This window comes from Oryzias latipes, chromosome 18 (genome assembly GCF_053564925.1).
Source record: "Oryzias latipes strain Hd-rR chromosome 18, Olatipes_Hd-rR_3.1".
Classification (NCBI taxonomy): Eukaryota; Metazoa; Chordata; class Actinopteri; order Beloniformes; family Adrianichthyidae; genus Oryzias; species Oryzias latipes.
Genome location: NC_136254.1, coordinates 22574862 through 22587424, shown reverse-complemented (window position 1 = coordinate 22587424; position 12563 = coordinate 22574862). Strand labels below are relative to the sequence as shown.

Below are 12563 nucleotides of genomic sequence, written 5' to 3'. Positions count from 1 at the left end.
TTTCTGTTGTAGCTTTTCAGAAACCAAAAACACTGCAAGTATTAAATTCATAAGAGGAAAAACTAGCTTGAACTCAATACTTCAAGAAATGTCTCAATCATAATCTACTTTTTAACAAAATCGTACCATCTGCTGAATGAATTTAATCTAACTTCATTTTGGAACTGCAAACTAATAGTTTGGATGTATCCTTTCCATGGCACCACAGTGACATGTTTCTTCTCTCTTCCAGCTACAAACAGTCTTTCAAAAAAAGGATAATGCCAACAGGAAAGGTTCTCTCGACATTGAGAGACATTAAGAGAGAAGTAAAAAAAACAAAAAAGGAAAGAAAAGAAACCGTACTCCTTTCCTCTTCCTGTCTGCATCTGTCAGTTTACAAAGATGTCTGTGGACATACAGTGGTGGACAAAATGTTTGGTACCCTTCAGTTAAAGAAAGACAGTCCACAACTGAAATGACTAGAAACGTTCAAAAGTAACAATAAAATTAAATAATTAGCCATTACGTTGGAGTTGTTGATTAACAGAATTATTTAAAAAAAACAAAACAAATAGGGCTGGACAAAAATGATGGTAACCATAACTTCATATTTTGTTGCACAACCTTTTGGGGCAATCACTGCAATTAAACGGTTTCTGTATTTGTCAATGAGCCTTCTGTCCACAGGTATTTTGACCCACTCCTCATGAGTAAACTGCTCCAGTTGTCTCAGGTTTGACGGGTGTCTTCTCCAAATGGCATTTTTCAGCTCCTGTTCAATGGGATTCAGATCTGGGCTCATAGAAGGCCACTTCAGAATAGTCCAACGCTTTTCTCTCAGCCATTCTTGGGGTTTTCTGCTGTGTGTTTTGGATCATTGTCCTGTTGGAAGACCCATGACCTGTGACTGAGACCAAGCTTTCTGACACTAGGCAGCACATTTCTATCCAGAATGCCTTGATAATCTGGAGATTTCATTTGACCTTGCACAACTTCAAGACACCCTGTGCAGATCCAGCAAAGCAGCCCCGAAACAGAACTGAGCCTCCTCCATGTTTCACAGTAGAGACAGTGTTCTTTTCGTTGTATGCTTCATTTTTGAGTCTACCAACATAGAGCTGATGTGCCTTACCAAAAAGCTCCAGTTTGGTCTCATTTGTCCAAAGAACGTTTTCCCAGAAGCCTTGTGGCTTGTCAACATGCATTTTTGCAAATTCCAGTCTGGCTTTTTTATGATTTCCTTTCAACAGTGGTGCCCTCCTTGGTCGTCTCCCATAAAGAGATACCTGAGTTCATCATGACCAGGGCTCGACATAGCCATTTGTCCGCTGGCCCGGTCCTGTTTTTCGAGCAGTGCGGACCACAAGACTTTACTTTTCACTTGTCCGCTCGGGCCACTAAAATATCTAACGGTTTATATATTCTTCACCTTTTTCAATAAAGTACATTTTGCGAAAACGTGTAGATTTACCTCGTCTTCATAATTTAGTTTTTCTGCTAGTCCTGTGTTCAGACTTCAAGGGTTTCTATGGGAAACCTTTGATCACTTCTCCTTCTCTCCCGCCTGCGCGCGCGGCTTTCACTGCCGAGCACCATGCGGCACGCGCTCACTACTTTTTTTTTTCAAACTTTATTGAATGTAACAATTCAATATAAAACAATGTTAAACAGCAACAACGAAGGCACAAGCCAGTGGGTTATTATTACATTTGATTATAAATCCGACACCGTCACTGAAGAGAGACTGAAGCATGTCAGAGATGTGGAAGACATGGCAGGAATAGATAGGAATATGTTGGATGGAGTAGTGGGTATAATTAGTATGGACAGCAAGATATTTAATGAATGCATTGAAGATGAAACTGTATGCACTAAGCTTTAAGCTGAATGTCAAAGAATCAAAGGCAACTCCAAATACCTGAATCTCAGACTCAAATGCAGTAGAATGTTAAACTACTTAATTTTGTTTTTCTTTACAACACTGTAAGCAGTAAGTATTTCTAGTTAGCTGAATGATCTCAGTTAGACCTGCACAATATGAGGAAAACTCGCGATATGCGATATCAGAGATTAAAATTGCGATAACGATATAATTTGCGGTATATAAACAAACAGCAAAATAACCAAATAACCATTCCCAGTTTAAAAATTATACTCCAAATGACCCACGTTGACATAGGTTACAAACATCTAACATAACAGGGCTCCATCAACAACATCAACATCAACAATGTGAAGGCGTCCATCCGATTGGTCAAATGCATTAAGGGATTTATTGGATTCGTTAAATGGTTCAAGCTGCCATTAGATTGTTTTAACACATTTAAGGTTTATGATTTATTGCGATATTTGCCGTTAGAAGCACCATGAAAACTTCTGAACTAGTGTTACCTACTACACTGCAGTGCTCTCTTCAAAACATCTGAAACAGACTAGAGCAGATTTAAGTTTGATATGGTCTATTTTCAGTCATTGAAAAGTGTAGAAATAAGTGATGTCACCAGAATGCACCAAATTGTACCATATTAAAAGTTTCCGGGGGGGCATGCCCCCGCACCCCCCTAAAGTTGCAAGCACCTGCGGAGCGGCGGGTCCCGCTATGCGCGGTGTCGGGCCAGTAACTTTCAAAAACTACTGGCCCTGTGGGCCAGTGCAAATTTCTGGGCTATGTCAACCCCTGATGACCCCCTGGGCAATTAGTTCTCAGTCTTTTTTGGAGGTACAATCATTTTTGTCCAGCCCTATTTTATTAGTTTGTTTTTTTTAAATAATTCTGTTGATCAACAACTCAAAAGTAATGGCTGATTTTGATTATTTAATTTTCAATCTATTTTTATTTATTGTTATTTTTTAACTTTTCAAGTCATTTCAGTGAGCATTGTGGACTTTCTTTAACTGCGGGGTACCAACAATTTTGTCCACCACTATATGTATTGTCAAAAACTTGATTGAAGTGCAGCATCTTATGATAAAATTTTGTAATCAGTTATCAGTTAAGTTTTACAACCACAAATGGCTATTAGAATAAACAAATAAAAAACAAAGGTCAGTCAGGCTACAATAAACCAAATTTAAGTTGTGTAAAAAAATAAGTAAATAAATTGGTGAAGCTAAAAAGCTTGAAATAACAGCTTCATTTTCTAAGTAAAGCATGTGTCTCTGTTGCGTTTTGATTAATGTTTTTATTTAAAATGAAATTCTGTAGTATGATTAAAATCTGGAACACTTTCTGTGTGATGGTTTTCTCATATACTTTTAAGGGAAACCATTTCTCTTAGTCTTGACAGTGTAAAAAAGCAGTCAGTTAAAAATATTAAACTTAGAGTCCTTTTAAATAGCATATTTGGAAATGCAAATTTTGGATTTCATTTTTGTAAAATGGTAATACTTTTTTCTTAATGGCACAGAAAAAAAAACTAATGTCATCCATTCCTAGTGAATATTATCCTTTTTGTATTTTAATAAGGCCTGTGCACCCAGTGGCTGCACTGTAGCAACACCAAAACACACAGGTTTGTGTTTGTTTTTTACACAAGACGAGAAGTACCAGTTCACCATGGAAAAGCCACTCTGGCGATGTAAAAATCGCCTAAGCCACGATTAATAGCTCGTCTCCTCGCAACTTAATCATCTTCAGTGTACAAACAGGGAAACATCAATGAGGACGTTTTTTCTTTATTTTCACTATATTTTAGACCATGATCAAAACACTGGCTGATCAATTTTGTCTCTCTCTCTCTCTATATATATATATAACAGAATGCCTGAAAAGATTTTTCATATATGCTCAAGAAAACAAAAACTTGAAAGTGATCTTAAACTCCAAGTATAAGCCTTTGAAACTGAAATACATTTTAGTTAGAAGGATAATATTTTATTGGAGTTTTTAAACGGAGCAATCTACGCTGAAGAGACAAGAAAAACAAACACCCTTTCACCTGGATGACGTCATGCCGCTTAAATCACAGGTCTACAGTTTGCAGCCGCACCTACATTTTGGCTCAACTGGAATTGCCTGCTCTACGTAGCTTTTTCAGGAACTCCAACCCATACATGCACACAACTGAATCTCACTGCTTTGCTTAAGGGCTGCAACCATGGAGACTCTAGCTCCATGTGACTACCAAGATGCAATTCTTTTGAGGTTAATGATTAAACGCACATATCAGCGTTCTAGGTAAATGTGCGAGAGTAAATGTGATCAGAGTGAATGACCTTCTGTATGTTTGATCCAGGATGACAGTAAGACCCTCGTTGTCCTGTTGTTCATCAGCTTGGTGAGCAATCTTGTAATGTGAGAAGCATAATTTATGGCTTCCTGGGTGTAAAACCTCGGCACAAATGTGGTTGTACAAAAGTCATGGGACTGTTTTGATGATTTATTCATCTTATAACTCAATGAAGACAAGTAGATAGAAGGTGAGGCTAACATTTTTTTAAAATCTTGAGCAGAATGCCAGAGTCAATTTAAGCTCACTCAGTGATTCTTTCTCAGGTGTATAGAATTTCAAACTCAGATGTTTAACAGCAGCTGCCTGCTTTTCACAGTCTTTAGGTGTCAGGTGAAACAAATCTCTGCACAGCTATTACCATGACAGTGTTGGTTTGCCTGTGTTGCTATGAGGCTCGACTGTTTTGAATCTGCCATCTTGCAAATCCCACAAATGTTTTTCCTACAATTTTTCAACCAATGTCAATCCAAAATTAATTGGGATTGACATTATTTGGAGCCCATTTTTTATTTTTTGCGCACTTTAAGACTTTATGATCTACAGGCAAACATTTGAACAGCTTCAAGTGAAATAATGAGGTGGATTCCAGATTAGGACTGTAACGAGTCTTCTAATACTCAGATATTCGCGATCTCTACCCAGAAATTGTGACGTTCAAGATCTTTGAATTGCTAGCTTTCTAAATGTTGTTTGTAGTAAAAATGCACTTCAAACTATGGATTTGGCTCTCTAAAATTCCAAAATAATATCGAATTAAGTTTATAAACTAGTCAAACATAATGCACTATTGTCACCAAGTGAAGTGTTGGCGAAGGTTCTAATTTTCTTAAACATTTCAAACTATTAAGTGTTTTTGATAAATGGAAAAAAAGACAGTTCTGAAAAAATGATATATATATATATATATATATATATATATATATATATATATATATATATATATATATATATATATATATATATATATATATATATATGATTGACAATTTAAATGAAAAGATATAATGAAAATGAAATTAAGAATATTACAAAAAATCTCCTGATCAATTATGTGTTGTAATATGGGGGAGAAGCCGTGACGGAATGCATCTGTAAAATGCTCATCTAACGTGAGGGACTTTTTTGGCATATCCACTAAAGATGTCTGTTGGAAACAGCTGTCAGTTTATATTAAAGGGCTGAGAGGGTTTTCCGTCACTTTTTTTTTCCAGGTGTTGTGTCTTTACGTACTATCATCCTTCTACTGGAACTGTAGTCAGCTAAACTGAGGATGGAAAATGTGTGGGGAACGTTTTCAGGATTTGTCATAAAATGATACATAGCAGCGGTGACGTTTGTTTGTTTACTGCTAAAGTTAGCCAGAAAGTAGACAGAAAAACTTTCAAATGTGACATTGTTTTTAAGAGATGATTATTATTTATTTATTTCTTAATCTTTATGTTTTTAGATCTCATGTTTTTTTGATTCTGATCTCCTGTTCTTAATAAAAAAAGGTATAAATGGTGCTGCTTAAATACATATAAATTCAATTTCAATACAACAACCATTTAAACATAATATATATGATAGTAAGAGTCACGGTTTGCTCTGAATCGATGATCTAGATTTGTGAATTGAAACAGATAGCCACTTAATCACTGAGTGTTACATTGTAATGTGCAATAATGATTACTGAAATGTTTAAATTACAATCAATAAGCCATTGATTTTGTTTACTTGATCTGCAATGTGTAGCAATAATTACTGGTTTAATGTGATCATGTGTTCTAATGATAATCAATGATTATTACATATCGGTACCGTTACTGTTTACTGAAATCATGAATGAATGTTTTCTGAAAATCATCAATCATTTCTAGGCACTGGATTTTGTTACTTAAAGAGAATCTCTCTGATCAGAACCGCATTTAAAAACACTGTTAAACTATCAAATGAATGAACTCAGTAGGGGTGGGATTATACAAGCTTGCTTCTTCCCACTCCTTTTTAAGCAATAAATCAAACTCTACTTATACTTTAGTTAATGATCACTGTATTTAATTAAGCATATTTGATTTAAGTGACATTTTTGTTTTGTTTTTCTGTCTTTTTAATCTATGCATTTCATCATTTATGTAATGAGTTTGATAAATATGTGTATATTCTTTATTGCTTTGACTACAATGCTTGAAATAAATCAATCAAAAAAATCAAAAAAAATCAAAACTTGAGCAACGATCCACAGCTCTATCATCTATACATCCGTTAAATTGGCCACATTTTTCTCTTATTTTTAAATAAAATCTATGAGTCGAGATTCAAGAAAACAAAACTGCGTTGAAGAGCAACGGTAGTTGAAAGAATGTAAAAACTGAAACTAAAGCTTTGGTGTTAAAGGGTTAAACAATCTGAAAATGCTTATTCGTGTAGGCTCTGGAAGCATATTGTTTAATTTTAAAATTTACTCAGACTTCTAAAGAAGAGAAAGAAAAGATTAGAAATAGTAGCTGCTGTGTTTTCTCAGGATCTGGATACAGAGTACAGATGTGCAAGAAAAATGTATTGGAAGAGGCAACTGCCTCAATTATGCATGCATTTACGTTATACTTGTTGCTCCAAATGGTTTTGTCATTTTATGACTTAAAGCGCCATCATCTTTTCTCAGTGTTTCACTTAAACATAAGACCAGGGTGAACAAAAGAAACCTAGAAAACCATATGGTGCGGTTTGCTTTGCATTTTCTCAACATGGTTACTATGATGAATTGGTGTTTCACTCAACTTCTTTTCAGAAACACTTAACTATTCAGTGGAAGGAAGCAGGATTCAGTACAGCTGGCTAATGCGCAACTTCATAAAAAAATAATAATAACTGAAAGGCCAGACCAGTATTTATAGCTGCCTTTGTGTCAGACGAAGAGCAAGTATAGTTTTAGAGGGAAACTTGTAAAACAGGAAATCAGACAACCTTCTCTGGGGAAGTTGACAAACATGTCAACACAGGAGATGAACAATGGTTAAGCATTGTTTTTGGAATATTTAAATATAAACTAAGCATTTTCAATAAATAAAAAATAATGTTTAAGAACTATATATGATCTGTGAGTACACGAATTACCCAACGGGATTTTGAAAATATAGTCATAAGTCCAATGTTTTGTGTTTTTCAACAATATAAATACAAGTTTTCTGGCGCAATAATGCTGTAATTGAACACCCCAAGCTGGTGTTACACCAGTGACAGAAAACATCTTTAAAGAAGTTCCTCATGTGCTGCAGCTGATGCAAATGTAATAAACTCCTCCTACTCTCAGTTAACTTTACATGCTGAAAACAGAGGAACGCTGGACTTTTAACCCATAAGTTTGTAGGCAAAATGTTCTAAGTCTTTGAACGAAAATCACAATCTTTGTGCTAAAGATTTTTTGTGTTTATGTCAAGAAAGCTAAACTACCAAAGCTATAGCAACACGTATTCTTTTTTTATTATATCACTCATAATTTGGGAGGAAATGCCTCATTGGTCACTTTTCTGCCACTGATTCTATATCAACCAAATGACAATACAGTTTTTTCTCTGTGTGTCTGTAGCTTACAGAACAACCGCAGTCCAATAAACATTAACAGATAAGCTGGCGATCATTTGCAAAACAGCCTTGCAAAAGTTAACCCAACTACAAAACTCAAATTCTGTTCAGTGTAAAAAAACAAAAAAAAAAGGATTTAAAAAAAACACATTCACTCAATTTAGCCTTTTAACAGATGCAAGATAAACAGCACAGAAGATCTATTTCACCCATCAACACATCAGTAGAGCAGCTCAGAATATACTGTACACTCAACTCTTCAGCAGGAGCACAGAGTTACGTCAACACTGGCACTGCCCTCATGTCCGGTGCCATTTCGTCTTGTATCCTAAGACCTGACACCAAAAGTCTATATGCATCCTCTGAAAGAGAATGTTTATGTAGGAGGATCTATCTGTGAACTTCTGCCAAGAAACCCAGCTAAGAATTTGCAATGACCCCAAACTTTCTAGTCACTCCCATGTTTCAACTGTGGTGTGCTGGAGAAAGGAAATGGGCCGTATTGAGCCGACAAACACAAGCAGGGTATAGGAATCTCTCTCCATAGAGAGAATGATCAACACAAATGTGAAATAAGGGTATGACGATCTGCAGATGCATCTATATTTTTAAATATGGACTATACCATGATACACAAGTATTTTTTTTATCTGCTTCTGATGGATAATGCGTCATTTTAGCACCTTTTTCTTTCATTTTTTCCGACAAGAACAGTGAAGTCGATTTTTAAGCGATAAATTGTTTAGACGTATCAACGATTCAGCTTATCTTTTTTATCAGCTGCCATTATCAGGACTACATTGTCAGAGTTCTTGCACTCCACTTATATCTGCAAGACAAAATGCAAACATGTCGCCCATAACTTTGTTTGTTGTACATTTCCTCTTACAAACATTTTTTTTTAGTAAACCTCTTAAGACCTCGGGTCTACATGTGTGGACATCACATAATGGGTCATATTACTACAGTAGTTGATTCTGCTTAACTGGTACCCTGTCAAAGAGAAATAAAAATGGCTTATCAGAAAAGAGCACAGGACTTTGTGCAATTATGTTTTATGACAAAAAGCAATTAAAACAAAAAGTAAACTTCTGAGATGAATTTAATCAGTAAAACCATTTTTATCAGAGTTTAGAAAATTAACCACTTGAATGCCAAATCATTAAAAAAAAACATATATTGCAGTAAATCATTGTTTGGTTACAAAAAATTATCTAGATCCTGCAATCTGTATAAATAAATAAAATTGTATAGTTAAAGTTATATAATTCTGCTATTCAAACATCCGTTTTTGTTGTTTTTAAAATGATTTTCCTGTATACATCTTACTAGTTTTAGCTTTGTTTACGTCTTAGTTTAACATTTTTTCTTGTTTTTAACTCAACTACTTTATTTTTCAAATAAAAACTTAGAAACTGGCATCAGCTATCTGCAGACTCCTGAACTGATGCACTGCTGATCTGTTAGGTTACTAAAGGGATAATTAATTTGTACTCCTTACATTAGCATCCCACTCAACTCTGCACCAGTCAGCCAAGGTATTTTGCACAAACAGGTCATTTAAAATATGGATCTAAAACCTCCAAATAACCTCTGGACAGAGAGGTGAACATATTGTGCTCTGCAGCAGGGAAGCTCTTCTATTGACAAAACTCAAACTTTATGGTCACAACTGTGAAGTAGTTGGTGACAAAGACATGTCTGCAGTCGCTGTTTAGCTGTGGAGTCTGAAAAGCTGCTAAATAAAAGCCAAACACTGAGTTTTAGTTCAACAAAATATCAAAATAATATGAACTGATGGACATGAGAAGAAAAAGAGGTTTTAAATCAGAAATATTTAGGGCGCTGTTCAGCCAATCACTGCTGATCAGAGTTCAGCATGTGGGGAAATTAGGTGATTTCAAACCTTGACTAATTGATGAGAGCATCCCTATAATTTAGACAGAAGAAGATGAGACTACAATTAAAGTATTATCTTAATAATAATTTAAAAAAAAAAAAAACTTCTACCCTGACTTTTCTTTTTCAGAGATTCTTCTTAATGACTTTCTGCCTTGAAACTTGATTTTAATCAAAGCAGTTTTTAATAATACGACTCTTAAAAAGAACAGTTGTGATGAAAAGATAGTATTTTTAGTGGTGAAACTTAGTAATGGGAGGCAGCTCGTCAAAACATCAACAAAAGCCTTTTTATTGTAGGAACTTTAGTATGAACTTGTGCATGTGCTATTTTTGTGGGCTTGTAGGGAGGTGTGACCCTGTCCTACATGTCACTGTATGGAGCACGGGGGTGTTAAATTGGACTGGTAGCCAATCCTTCACATGAGCAAATGAGATAAGCAAACGCTCAAGCTCACATTTACTCCTACAAACAATTTAAAAATCATTACGTAACGGGCATCTGCTCTCAAACTTAAAATAGAATTTTCCAGTTTGCCAAAGATGACTTGCTGTGTGTTCACTCGGCTTTCTGTTCAGATCACATTTCACTTTTGTCGATGAAACATTATGCTGATCATGTATAAAAGGTCTTTCAATAGTTGGATTTATTTTTGTCTTGAGGAAAGAACTTTAGCAGGAGACCGCTAGTAAAGACAAGTTTGGATGGTGCTGTGTTTTGAGGAAAAGATGCACGATGGGAACTAATTTAACTTCAAATAAAAAAAGATAATTAAAAAAAGAAGGCTTTATTCCCCCTACGTAACTTATTTAGCTTCAATTTAATGCATGAGGTGTGTGGAAAACAGCTTGTAGAACTGGTTCCTTTATGAGAGTCACGTCATCAGCATGAGTTCTGAATCTGCTCCTTTAGCTTATTGTTTCAGTTCAATACTTGACAACAGACATTTGTTAATGAACAGATGTTATAAGACACTGATTTCCATCAGGGTGAGGTCTGGACTTTGAGCCCTTTTTCCCCTCATTCGGTTGTATATTTGATAGTGTTCTCATGATTGTCCTGTTGGAGGATTCTATTTCACTTAAACTTTACAGTTGACTGGTAAAAAAAAGTTTAAAAAAAACAACCAAAATCACCCCCTCCTCATCACTTCTGTACTTCAGAATTGTTAGGAGGTGTTTGTACCGACACGGTTTAGGTTTAAATTTGGCACTGTGAAAGCCCACATGGCTCTACTTCAGTGCCACAGGTTTAGAGGACTGTTAACTTGTTAACTGAGGAAACAACATCAACACAACTCTTTTTTATATGTTATCTTAAAGGGATTTTAATCTAATACAATAAAAAAAATTTGGCATATCAAAGCACCTTATCTGTTAATATATTACCAATCACTTTGGTTGTTGCTTCAGAAAAGAAGTAAAAGAGGGGATTCAGTTTTTAACTTAAATATGGAAGAGTTACACCAAGCTAAAAAGAAAAAAAAAGATTTGGACTTTTTCCAGCTGAGGTCTAACTTTAAGTCAAGACAAAAACTCAATTTAGTCCCAGTCAAGCCAGTAGTCTGTCAAGAAAAAGTTTCATATAGTTCATATAATATGTACGCTTTCCTGCTTTATGATTGTCCTAAAATGAAACGACCTGGTGTTTATTGCATATGTCCACTTGCTGTCACTTCTCAGTCAAATATCAGTCTTTAAACTATAAAGAAGAACTAAAAGGTGTGATTTATTCTCAATGTGACACTTGGAATAATAAATCTGTACGTTATAACTATTTGCAGTGAGTTTTGATCCAAATGTTTTGTGAACATACTCTGAGTGTACAATAAATCTTTAAACCAACAATTGCATCGTTAAAAGTTTCATTCCTACCTTTTATTTTCCCATAAGGGTGCAGCTATGCGCCAACAAGCATCTGTCCCTCCCTGTATGTTCAGAGTTATGACTACGCCCTCATATCAGCTGAGCGTCAACCTGCTTTCTTTTTCTACACTGTCAATTGTGAAATGTGGCAGTTTTGCCCTCACACTGACTCCTGACATCCATTTATCTGCAGATAATCCACCTGTGGTTTCACAAAAAAAAAAGGTTAATAAAGATCCCCTCCTTTTAGTCATCTAGAAGTTTTATTTGGTTTAAATCTATTTTTATACACTTTATAAACGTTCCAATATCATTTTAAGCTACAAGCTAAAAAAAAAAAATAGTTAAAATCCTCACCAGAAGAGAGCAAAAAGAAATCCAAGCATGGGAAGTGTAATGTTCTGCTTTAGGAACATATTAGACTTATTTACTTGCTAAACTGTTGCATGAGGGACATGCATTTAAAAAGAAAAAACTCATATGGGGATTAAACCTAAGCTTTTTTTTTTAGAAAATAGTGCAGATCCGACACAGATTGCAAATTACAGCTCTAAAGGAAAATGGTTGTGAATACTGAAAATACCCATTTTCAAGTAGCTTTTTTTGATAAATTTGGGGGGGAAACAAAAACCTAGTGTTTAACTTAGAATGTAGTACTGCACAAGGATCTGTACTAATGGGAGAGTCTTAGCTGAAATCATGAACTTTTTCAAAATGCCAACCTTTCAAAGACCGATCATTTTTAAAACTATTTTAAAAGCGCTCCTAGTGTTGAATATGATTACCGTATGTCATTTAAGCCTAATTGTTTTTTAAACTGTTTTTTTCTAGGTAAGTTTCTGCAGAACAGCAGTAATCCATTAGAAATTTGCCAAAGAATTGTGAGTAAGACCATTGTCACAGAGCAACCCCGCCCCCTTTAACATCACCCATAACTGAGAGCTCTCCGTTTTCCTGCTCTCCTGCTAGTTTACAGCCCAACACACTCCCGACCTAACATTACCAGTAAAACAAAGATGG

General features: G+C 35.3%; 1 protein-coding gene across 25 annotated transcripts in view; it reads right to left on the bottom strand.

The window, feature by feature from the left end:
- mark2b (MAP/microtubule affinity-regulating kinase 2b) overlaps positions 1 to 12563 on the bottom strand; it is a 53538-nt gene that overhangs the window by 38749 nt on the left and 2226 nt on the right. The window lies entirely within an intron of this gene.